Source organism: Bubalus kerabau, chromosome 19, assembly GCF_029407905.1.
Source record: "Bubalus kerabau isolate K-KA32 ecotype Philippines breed swamp buffalo chromosome 19, PCC_UOA_SB_1v2, whole genome shotgun sequence".
Classification (NCBI taxonomy): Eukaryota; Metazoa; Chordata; class Mammalia; order Artiodactyla; family Bovidae; genus Bubalus; species Bubalus kerabau.
Window position 1 is genome coordinate 61,157,667 of NC_073642.1, and position 10,015 is coordinate 61,167,681.

The following is a 10,015-nucleotide window of genomic DNA, read 5'->3' on the forward strand; positions in this document are numbered from 1 at the left end:
GAAGAGCTGACTCTTTGGAAAAAACCCCAATGCTGGGAAAGGTTGAAGGCAAAAGGAGAAGGGGGCAGCAGAGTATGAGATAGTTAGATACCATCTCTGACTCAAAGGACATAAATTTAAGCAAACTCCGGGAGACAACGAAGGACAGAGGAGCCTGGCGAGCTGCAATCCATGGGGTCACAAAGAGTCGCACACAACAGTGACTGAACAAAAATCACAGTTGATTAACAGTGTCGTTAGCTAATACTTTGCTGTTAGTTTCAGGTGACTCAGTTATACACATACATATATCTACTCTTTTTCAACTTTCTTCCCATTCAGCTTATTACAGAGTATTGAGCAGAGAGTTACCTGTTCAATACAGTAGGTCATTTTTGGTTATCTATTTTAAATATAGCAGAATGTACATGTCAAACTCCCAGTCTATCCTTTCTCCTGCTCTTCCTGGCTGGTAACCCTTATTTCATTGAATCCTTCTGGGCTCTTTCCATTGGCATATCCAGATGATAGTGAGTGGAGCTTCCTTTCCACTCCTGTCCTCCATGGGGTAAGCAACCCTTGATGGGGCCTGGGTCAGTCCTGGCAACCCACCAGGCATTTTTGGGGGGCCCTCTATAATTGACAGGGTGTGAGTTGGTCCCAGTTCTCTTCTAGCTACTTGACTCTCCCATTGTGTATATTCCATGATCTAGGCTTTCCAGAGCAGGTGGCAACTGTGTTGAGATGTGAAGAATTCTTCAGAATTATTCATGTGAAGATAGATTGGAGGAATAGTCCAAACAGAGGACACACCAAAGAGGTGTCAACTGAAAAAAAATGCACAACCTAAAAGCTGAGAGTTATGTTTTATTTGGTGAGCAAATCTGAGGACTTAAGCCTGAGACCCTGCATCTCAGGTAATTCTAAGAGGCTGCTTCAAAGAGGCAAAGGAGAGAGGCAGGATACATAGGAGTTTTGCAAAGACCAGGGAGTCAGAACATCAAAGGGTTACTGCTAATTAAAGAAAATTAGATGTCTCAAGTTAATAAAATTGGTGCTTTTCTGTGTCTGGGACGATGCAAGAGTCTGGGCTCGCTGAAATCATCCCCTTGATGTGCACCTCCGCTCTCTGGGCCAGTGTCCTGTGTTTTCTCATCCTGAGTTCCCTCAGGGCTCACCATCCAGGTCTTTTCTGAGTTTGGGACGATGCAAGAGTCTGGGCTGGCTGAAATCATTCCCTTGATGTGCACCTCCGCTCTCTGGGACCAGTGTCCTGTGTTTTCTCATCCTGAGTCCCCTCAGGGCTCACCGTCCAGGTGACTGTAACGCAACGGCTTGACGGATGGCTGCTACAGTCTTTGCTGACTGATACAGCAGGTAGCATTCTTAATTCACAGAGGTAAGAGGCAGGGTGGCAAAGGTAGAATTATGAGTGTGTGCCTGCTATTCCCACAGCTTAGGAGGTGAGGCAGAGCATGGGAGGAGCTGGGTTAGAGCAGTCCGTTTAGAAGACGTCACAGGACCTTCCATACCTATCTCTGGAACTCTGTTTTTAAAAATTTGTATTAGAGTATAGTTGATTTACAATGTTGTGTTATTCTCTGCTGTACAGCAAAGTGAATCAGTTATACAGACACATATCTTCAAACTTTTAAAAATCCATTTCCCATATAGGTCATTATAGAATATTGAAAAAAGTTCCCTGGGCTATACAGTAGGTCTTTATTAGTTATCTACGTTATATACAGTAGTGTGTATATGTCAGTCCCAATCTCCCAATTTATTTCTCCCCATTGTTCCCTTCCTAGTAACCATAGATTTGTTTTCTCTATCTGTGACTCTGTTTCTTTTTTGTAAAGAAGTTCATTTGTACCATTCTTTTTGATTACACATTCTCTGGTGGCTCAGATGGTCAAGAATCCGCTTATAATGCAAGAGACCTGGATTTGATCCCTGGATTGGGAAGATATTCTGGAGGAGAGAGCATGGCAACCCATTCCAGTATTCTTGCCTGGAGAATCCCCATGGATAGAGGAGCCTGGTGGGCTACAGTCCCTGGGGTCACAAAGAATCAGACATGACTGAGTGACTAAGCAGAGCACAGAACATAATTGCTATCATACGATATTTTCCCTTCTCTTTATGGAGAACAACATAGGACTCTTTTTATTGTGTAGACTAATTGAGTTCTGAAACATGTTTCTTAGAAAACTAGTCTTGTAACATGGTCCTTGGGGAAAAGTCCTGAGGCCAACAATGCATGGGTGTTGCTTTCAGTTCAGTTCAGTTCAGTTCAGTCGCTCAGTCGTGTCCGACTCTTTGCGACCCTATGAATCGCAGCACGCCAGGCCTCCCTGTCCATCACCAACTCCCGGAGTTTACTCAGACTCATGTCCATCGAGTCAGTGATGCCATCCAGCCATCTCATCCTCTGTCGTCCCCTTTTCCTCCTGCCCCCAATCCCTCCCAGCATCAGAGTCTTTTCCAATGAGTCAACTCTTCACATGAGGTGGCCAAAGTACTGGATTTTCAGCTTTAGCATCATTCCTTCCAAAGAACACCCAGGACTGATCTCCTTTAGAATGGACTAGTTGGATCTCCTAAGGTGATGCTTTAGAGATTTCTAATAAACAGTGGCACATTAGAGGACTGAGAATCCTTCAGTGAAGAAAACTGGTCCATTTATTGACTTGGTAACAATTTGTAACACTATGAAAATCCAGTATCTTAAAATTCTCTTTGGCAAACACTCTTTATGGGTAATCAAGGGTCTTGGAAACATTTTCCAAAGGAGCGATCCTGTAGGATTTATCTTTAACAGTATAGAGAATAGTTTTGAAGAAAATAAAGCTGGCAAAAGAGACTAGTGAGGAGAGGGTTATAGGAATCTGGGGAGAGATGTTAAGGATATAGAAAACACTGGGAGATATTGAGGGAGCAAGTGTGTTCAGGGTTGTCTGGGAGGTAAAATAATCAGAACCGGGAGATCTGTTGAATGTGATGAGTAAGGGGAGGAAGAGTCAAGGATGACTTCCAGGTTTAACCAGGTAGATGGTCATGCCACCATTTAAGATCAAGAGACAGCACTTTGGGACAAGTTGAGTTTGAGGAACCAATGATGTGTCAAAGTAGAAAGATCTGATATGCAGATAGATATAAGTCTGGCTCATTGGAAAAAGCTCTGGTTGATGATACAATCTTTGGAGTTGTATTTAGTTGGTCATTTAAACAATGGCACTGAACAAGTCCGTTGTAAAGGAGATCAGTCCCAAACATTCATTGAAAGGATTGATGCTAAAGCCGAAGCCCCCAAACTTTGGCTACCAGGTGCAAAGAGCCGACTTGTTGGAAAAGTCTCTGATGCTGGGACAGATTGAAGGCAAAAGGAGAAAAGGGAGGCAGAGGGCAAGATGGTTAGATAGCATCACTGACTCAATGAACATGAGTTTGAGCAATCTCCTGGAGATAGTGGAGGACAGAGGAGCCTGGCATACTTCAGTCCATGGGGTCGCAAAGAGCGACTAAAAACAACTGAACAAGAGCTCCTAGACAAGGCTGTGTGTAAAATTCAAAGACCCACAGGCTAAGAAGAGAATGTTAAGAAAGAACACGTTTGGAATGGAAAGAGAGGGAGCCTGTGAGGAATCCAGAGAAAGGATGAAAGTGGGATGAGATAAACCTGAAGCTTCAGTGCTGTGGAAGCCTTGGGAAAGGATATTCAACAAAATCCAGGGATCAGCAGAATCAGATCTTGGAGACAAGCATCAAGATGAGCTGCAGAAGACACACATCCCACTGGTTCTCAGAAGTTCAGTGATGATCTTCCCAGGACCAGTTCCAGAAGGTAAAAGCCAGTTTTAATGGGCTGAGAAATGAAGGGAAATCTGTGAATGGCATTAAAGATAACTCCTGACAGTTGGGAAGAGAAAAACAGCAGTGAGATTGGAGGATAGCTGAAGTGAAAGAGACCCAAGCATGAAAGCAGTTGAGAAGAGCAAGTTAAAGAAGCAGGAAAAAGAGGAGAGAATTCATGGAGAAAGGAAAGAGGAAGTGAAATGGAAAAGGAGGCTGAAAAAAGGACAAGTAAAAGGTTTTGACAGTGATGTGGGTGGCCTGATTAGGAGAGGATCAGGAATTTTTAGCAGACCTAATCAGCATAACTTCATGATTTTTCTTCTGCTCGGCAATCTAGCACAGGAACAGAGAAGGTGGGAATTTGCATGGAGAGATTGATGGAGTTTTGCCAGCTGCATGCAGTGTAGGGATAAGGTGCAAGGGAATCAAGGATGTTGATGAAAGAATGGTTTAGACCACCCACCATGGAGTAAAAGCTGGGTGAAGTGAAGTGAAGTGAAGTCGCTCAGTCGTGTCCAACTCTCTGCCACCGCATGGACTGTAACCTGTCAGGTTCCTCCATCCATGGGATTCTCCAGGCAAGAATACTGGAGTGGGTTGTCATTTCCTTCTCCAGGGGATCTTCCCAACCCAGGGATTGAACCAAGGTCTCCAGCACTGCAGGCGGACTCTTTACCATCTGAGCTATCAGGGAATTCCAGAAAAAAGCTGGATAGGGATGCAAAATGGGCACAAGGGAACCCAAAACCTGGGAGAAATGGAGAAGCTGGGGGAGTGACTATGAGCCCTCGGTAGAATTGGGGGCTTGAGAATTTGGAAGATTAGAACAGAGTGGGGAATACTAGAAGTTATGACTTCAGAAGGAGGAAGTTTCCAGAGATAAGGAAATAAAGTGAGTGGTTCTGTGGGTGGATGTTGGAAAGTCAGTGGCATTAAGGGGAGTCAATGTACTGGAGGCTAAAGTGTTGCTGAGTTTGCTAAAGGGATGATGAGGCTGGAATGGGTCATTTCCAAAGTCCCTACTGGCTTATGCTAAAATGTGTTAGGCCAACATCTCCAGGGCTGGACATACCTGCCTACTGGACATTCCACCTGGATGCCTCACCGGCATCTCAAATTCAACTGGTTGAAATTGATCACATTGTATTTTTTTCTTCTTGGGTTCCCTCTCAGGGAGATGTTGGCCCCACCATCTACTTAGTAATTCAGGTCAGAAATCTCATCTCCAACATATTTTATATTCTGTTACTTTCCTCCTCCTTGCTTTCCTATCACTGTTATCAACAACCCCTTTCTCTGTGATAATTGCAGACTTCGAGGTACTGCTAGAGATTTTCTTAAACTATTAGCCAGGGCATGTCCCTCTCCTGTACTATAACAGAAATTCAAATCCTTAGCCAAGCACTCAAGGCCCTTCAGTATGTCTCTAACCTGATTTCCAGCTTCATTTTCTGTGTCTTCTACTCAGACATCCTTAAGTTTCAGCCAAAGGAATCTATCTCCTGCTCGGGGCTCTGGAGGGTTCTACCTCCTTTTTTATATATAAATTTATATTTTATATAATTTTCTAGAAATATAATTTTATTTATTTATTTTCTATTTGGCCGTCCTGGGTCTTTGTTGCAGCACAGGCTTTTCTCTAGTTGTAGAGAGAGGGGGCAGCTCTCTGGTTGCGGTGTACAGCCTCTCATCACGGTGGCTTCTCTCATTGTCGAGCACAGGCTCTAGGGCGCACGGGCTTCAGTAGTTGTGGCACATGGGCTTAGTTGCTCCACGAGATCTGGGATCTTCCCCGATCAGGGATCAAACCCGTGTCCCCTGCATTGGTAGGCAGACTCCTATCCACTGCGCCATCAGGGAAGTCCTCTACCTCTTTGCTTTCTTCAGGCTGTTACTTCTGCTTGGATTGCCCTCCATCCCCTCCCTCCACCAATATGGCTTTTACCCACCCTGTTTTCAAAAATCAGATCAAATGTCACCCCTTCCATTAATGTGATCCCTCTTTGTCTTCTTTGGACTGAAAGGTCCACGCTCCTTCTATGGATTCCCAAAGGGCTTAAATTAAACCTCTTCTTACCATTTGTACTTTGTTACCATTGGCATTTTGTCTGGGCTCCAGATTAATCCCAAGTGTATTTAAACATCCCTGTTCAACTGTGAGCAATTGGAGAGTAAGGGCTGAGTTGTTTTTTTTTTTAATTAGTTTATTTATTTGGCTGCATCAGGCTTTAGTTGAACATGGGGGGATCTGTAGCTGTGGCACGTGGGATCTAGTTCCTTGACCAGGTTTTGAACTTGGGCCCCCTGCATTGGGAGAGCAGAGTCTTAGCCACTGGACCATTGGTGAAGTCCCAGGGCCAAGTCTTAATTTTATTTAACATAGTCCCCTCAAGGAACCAGGTGTCAAGGACTTTGGAATCTTGAAGCCTAGAGGGAAGCAGTCTCCACCACTTAGAAGCTGTGTGACTTGGGTTAAGTTTTTCAACCTCTCTGAGCTTCAGTTTCCTCCTCCTTAAAACGGGGTTGGTGAAATGGACCTCCCAGTATCATTATGAGAATGAAATAAGGCAACAGGAGCAATGCAGTAAGCACTTGCCTGGTACATTGTAGATGTTAAATAAATACTTCACCTTCCCTCCAAATCATAGCTTTGAACACGTGAAAGGAGAAGTAGAATGAAATGAATCAGATATTGCCCACAACTGTTTCTGAGAGGACCTGTTTACTGGGGAAAGAAGTAACAGAGTGGAACCAAAGGGGATTCCTTCTCCCTGCCCTTTCTGTTACTTTCAATTTTGTCTTTAATGAATATGTTTCATTGTTTAAGTCAGAAAGCATTGTTATAAGTGAATGTGTGTGCATAACTTATATTCATGTTGATAAATGCTATGCTTCACTGACCACACACTTCCTGGGTTTGTTTTTGAGAGTGTCCGTCCAAAGACTGCCCGCAAACCATCTGTGAAAAGCTCATCTCTCTGAACGACCCTGCGGTTACCCAGATCCCCCCCGGAGATCCCTCTCTCCCTCTGCTTTACATTCCATTTCCTTTCATTTGTCTCCAGGGTGACTCTTACCATGAGAAGTTTTAATTGTTGTTCTCCACCAAGATTTGAAAGGGCAACACAGGGCATGTTTCATAATTTGTTTTTTCTGTTGGAGTGGGTGATGGATGAGATGCATTAAAGTGGTATTTCCTCCCTGGATCATGTTGCCACAGCAGCCTGTTCTCTTTGAGGTGGGGAGAGCCATCACTCCAGGAACCCTCCCCAATTCCCAGAGGGTGAGGTGTGCTGGACAGGCGAGGAGGTCAGGGTGATTCCAAAGAGTGGTACAATGGAATGACCTCGAAATGTGGAGCCAACCCCAGCTGTCTTAGGTCCCAGCTCTGCTATGTCTTTGTTTTGTAACTTGAGGCAAATGTCTTGTTTAGACTCCCTGGTCCTGTTTGGTCCTTGGGGATTTGAGACTACAAATACCTTCTTCCTAGGATTTTTTTTTTTTTTTTTTTTTGGCCACGCAGCACTGCATGCTGAATCTTAGTTCCCCAACCAGGGATCAAACCCCTGCCCCTGCAGTGGGAGCACAGAGTCTTAACAGCTAGACCTCCTGGGAAGTCCTGTCCTAGGATTTTTGCAAGGTTAAGTGAAGGCCATTAAAAGCCCCAGTCACAGTATCAGTGTATGATGTGAAGCCTCAACTGATGAAAACACCCTCTATGCATCTGTGATTCCTCATCTGTCTGGAGAAGATGCCTGTTCAGAGGATATTGACATTCAGGGCATATCCTATCTCTGGGCAAGCACCCATTTTCTGTGCCTGGATGATATGGAAATGTCTTCCTTTGCTGGCAGGGAGATGAGACTGGTGGAACGTCTGGAAAGCAATCTCTGCCCAAGACCTGTGTCCAGACAGCACAACCTTGGTCCCTGAGTGCCAGCATCTTTATTTCATGGATGAAAGAAGGTTCTTGGACGCCCAGGAAGGCTCAGGTTTCCCATTCAAAGACACATATGCATGTTAAGTCGCTTCAGTCCTGTCCAGCTCTTTGTGACCCTATGGACTGTAGCCCACCAGGCTCCTCTGCCCATGGAATTTTCCAGGCAAGAATACTGGAGGGTGTTGCCATGCCCTCCTCCAGGGGATCTTCCTGATCCAGGAATCAAACCAGTGTCTCTTATGCCTCCTGCATTGGCAGGTGGGTTCTTTACCACCAGCACCATCTGGAAAACCTCAAAGACACACAGCTGCTGTCTATCCTAGGGAACTCAAGAACATTTTCTCAGATGAATGAGGGGACAAGTGACTGAAGACCATCACTGCCCACCGATCTTCAGAAAGCATCTCAGCCTTCCTACCCTGTCACTATCCATCCTCCCAACTTGCTCTATTCATTGTCCTGAGGAACACCTTTGAACCCTGTCCACTCCAAGTCCTGGCTCAAGCATCTGGAAACCCTTAGCATGAAATTCAGGGCTCTGCAAAGCCCAGCATGGACTCAGCTGCCTAATCCCATCTCTGAGGACAGTGTTCTTCCTGGTGGCCTTCGACTCTGGACCACTACAGCCTTTCCTCTGGCTTCCTACCTCCATGCCTTTGTCTACCTTGGTTCCCTTCCTCACCTTTTCATTAGCTTAGGGGGCTCTTCCTCAGCATCTCCTGCCTTCAGAGTTCTAGTGGAATGTGACCTTCTTGGAAGGAAGCATGTCCTGGTCTCTCAAAGCACCGCCGGTCCCTCTGGGTTGCTCCTTCACAGCCAGCTGTGGGGTGGAGCCATTTGTGTCTATAACCCACTCAGATGAGCTGTGCAAGCGTGAGAGAAGGAGACTGTTCTGTCAACATGGCCCCAACTCCCAGCCCAGGGTTTGGTGGAGGAAGTACTCGGGATGCACTTGTTGAATGAGTAAGTGCAGGAACAAATAAGCATAGCTGCTGATCACCTCTAGGGAGCTCGGGGCAAACAGGGCATGGGGCTGCCTGCTTGACCGGGATAACTGAGAGCATGGGTGAGGCTGAAATGAGGGGGTACAAAGGCTCAGAAGGAGGCTGGGTTCAGAGAAAGAGTTTAGGAGAGAATCCTGACTAGCCTGGGGATTGTGACTATCATGGGTGCCATATGGAGAGAGTAGGTACCCAACCTAATGTCTGTTAACATGGAATGAATCCTTATGATGTGCTGGAATTCAAATTGAATTTATCCCATGCCTTACTTCATTTACTCCTCATGATAACCCTACAAAGCAGGTCCACTATGACCCTCACTTATTATCATTCTCATTTTGCAGACGAAGGGGTGCATAATGCACCCACAGGCACTCAGCTAATGAGCAGTGGAGCTAGGAGTCCAGCCAGTTCTGTTTGGCACCGCAGTCTAAGCTCTCAGCCACCTCACTATATCCATGTGACATCCGACAAACGGTACCTTCCCCTGTTACAAAGTCTTATCAGGGCTGCTCCCAGAGCCAAGACTGCAAAGTGGCTGATGATCTATGAGATGTGAAGGGAACAGGTGTCATGTAAATAGCTTGGATCTCTGCGTGCATGTGTGCATTTGAATGCGTTTACTAAAGACTGGTTACAATTATGTTTTACCCCATCTGGGCTGCTAGAGCAGAATATCATAGACTGAGTGACTTCTAAACAACAGGAATTTTATTTCTCACAGATTTGGAGACAGGGACATCCAAGATCAAGGTGCTGGCAGATTCAGTGTCTGGTGAGGACCCACTTCCTGTCTTCTTGTTGCATATTCTCATAGTGAAAGGGACTAGGGACCTCTCTGGGGGCTCTTTCAGTTCAGTTCAGTTGCTCAGTCATGTTTGACTCTTTGCGACCCCATGAATCGCAGCACGCCAGGCCTCCCTGTCCATCACCAACTCCCGGAGTTCACTCAGACTCACGTCCATCGAGTTGGTGATGCCATCCAGACATCTCAGCCTCTGTCGTCCCCTTTTCCTCCTGCCCCCAATCCCTCCCAGCATCAGAGTCTTTTCCAATGAGTCAACTCTTCGCATGAGGTGGCCAAAGTACTGGAGTTTCAGCTTTAGCATCATTCCTTCCAAAGAAATCCCAGGGCTGATCTCCTTCAGAATGGACTGGTTGAATCTTCTTGCAGTCCAAGGGACTCTCAAGAGTCTTCTCCAACACCACACTTCAAAAGCATCAATTCTTCAGTGCTCAG

General features: G+C 45.6%; 1 long non-coding RNA gene across 1 annotated transcript; it reads right to left on the reverse strand.

The window, feature by feature from the left end:
- Window positions 1–833: 833 nt before the first annotated feature.
- Window positions 834–8,548, reverse strand: LOC129633796 (uncharacterized). Its single transcript, XR_008705295.1, has 2 exons — window positions 8,457–8,548; window positions 834–1,525 (listed from the first exon to the last, which is right to left on the reverse strand). It is a non-coding gene; the product is annotated as an uncharacterized LOC129633796 (long non-coding RNA).
- Window positions 8,549–10,015: the final 1,467 nt, after the last annotated feature.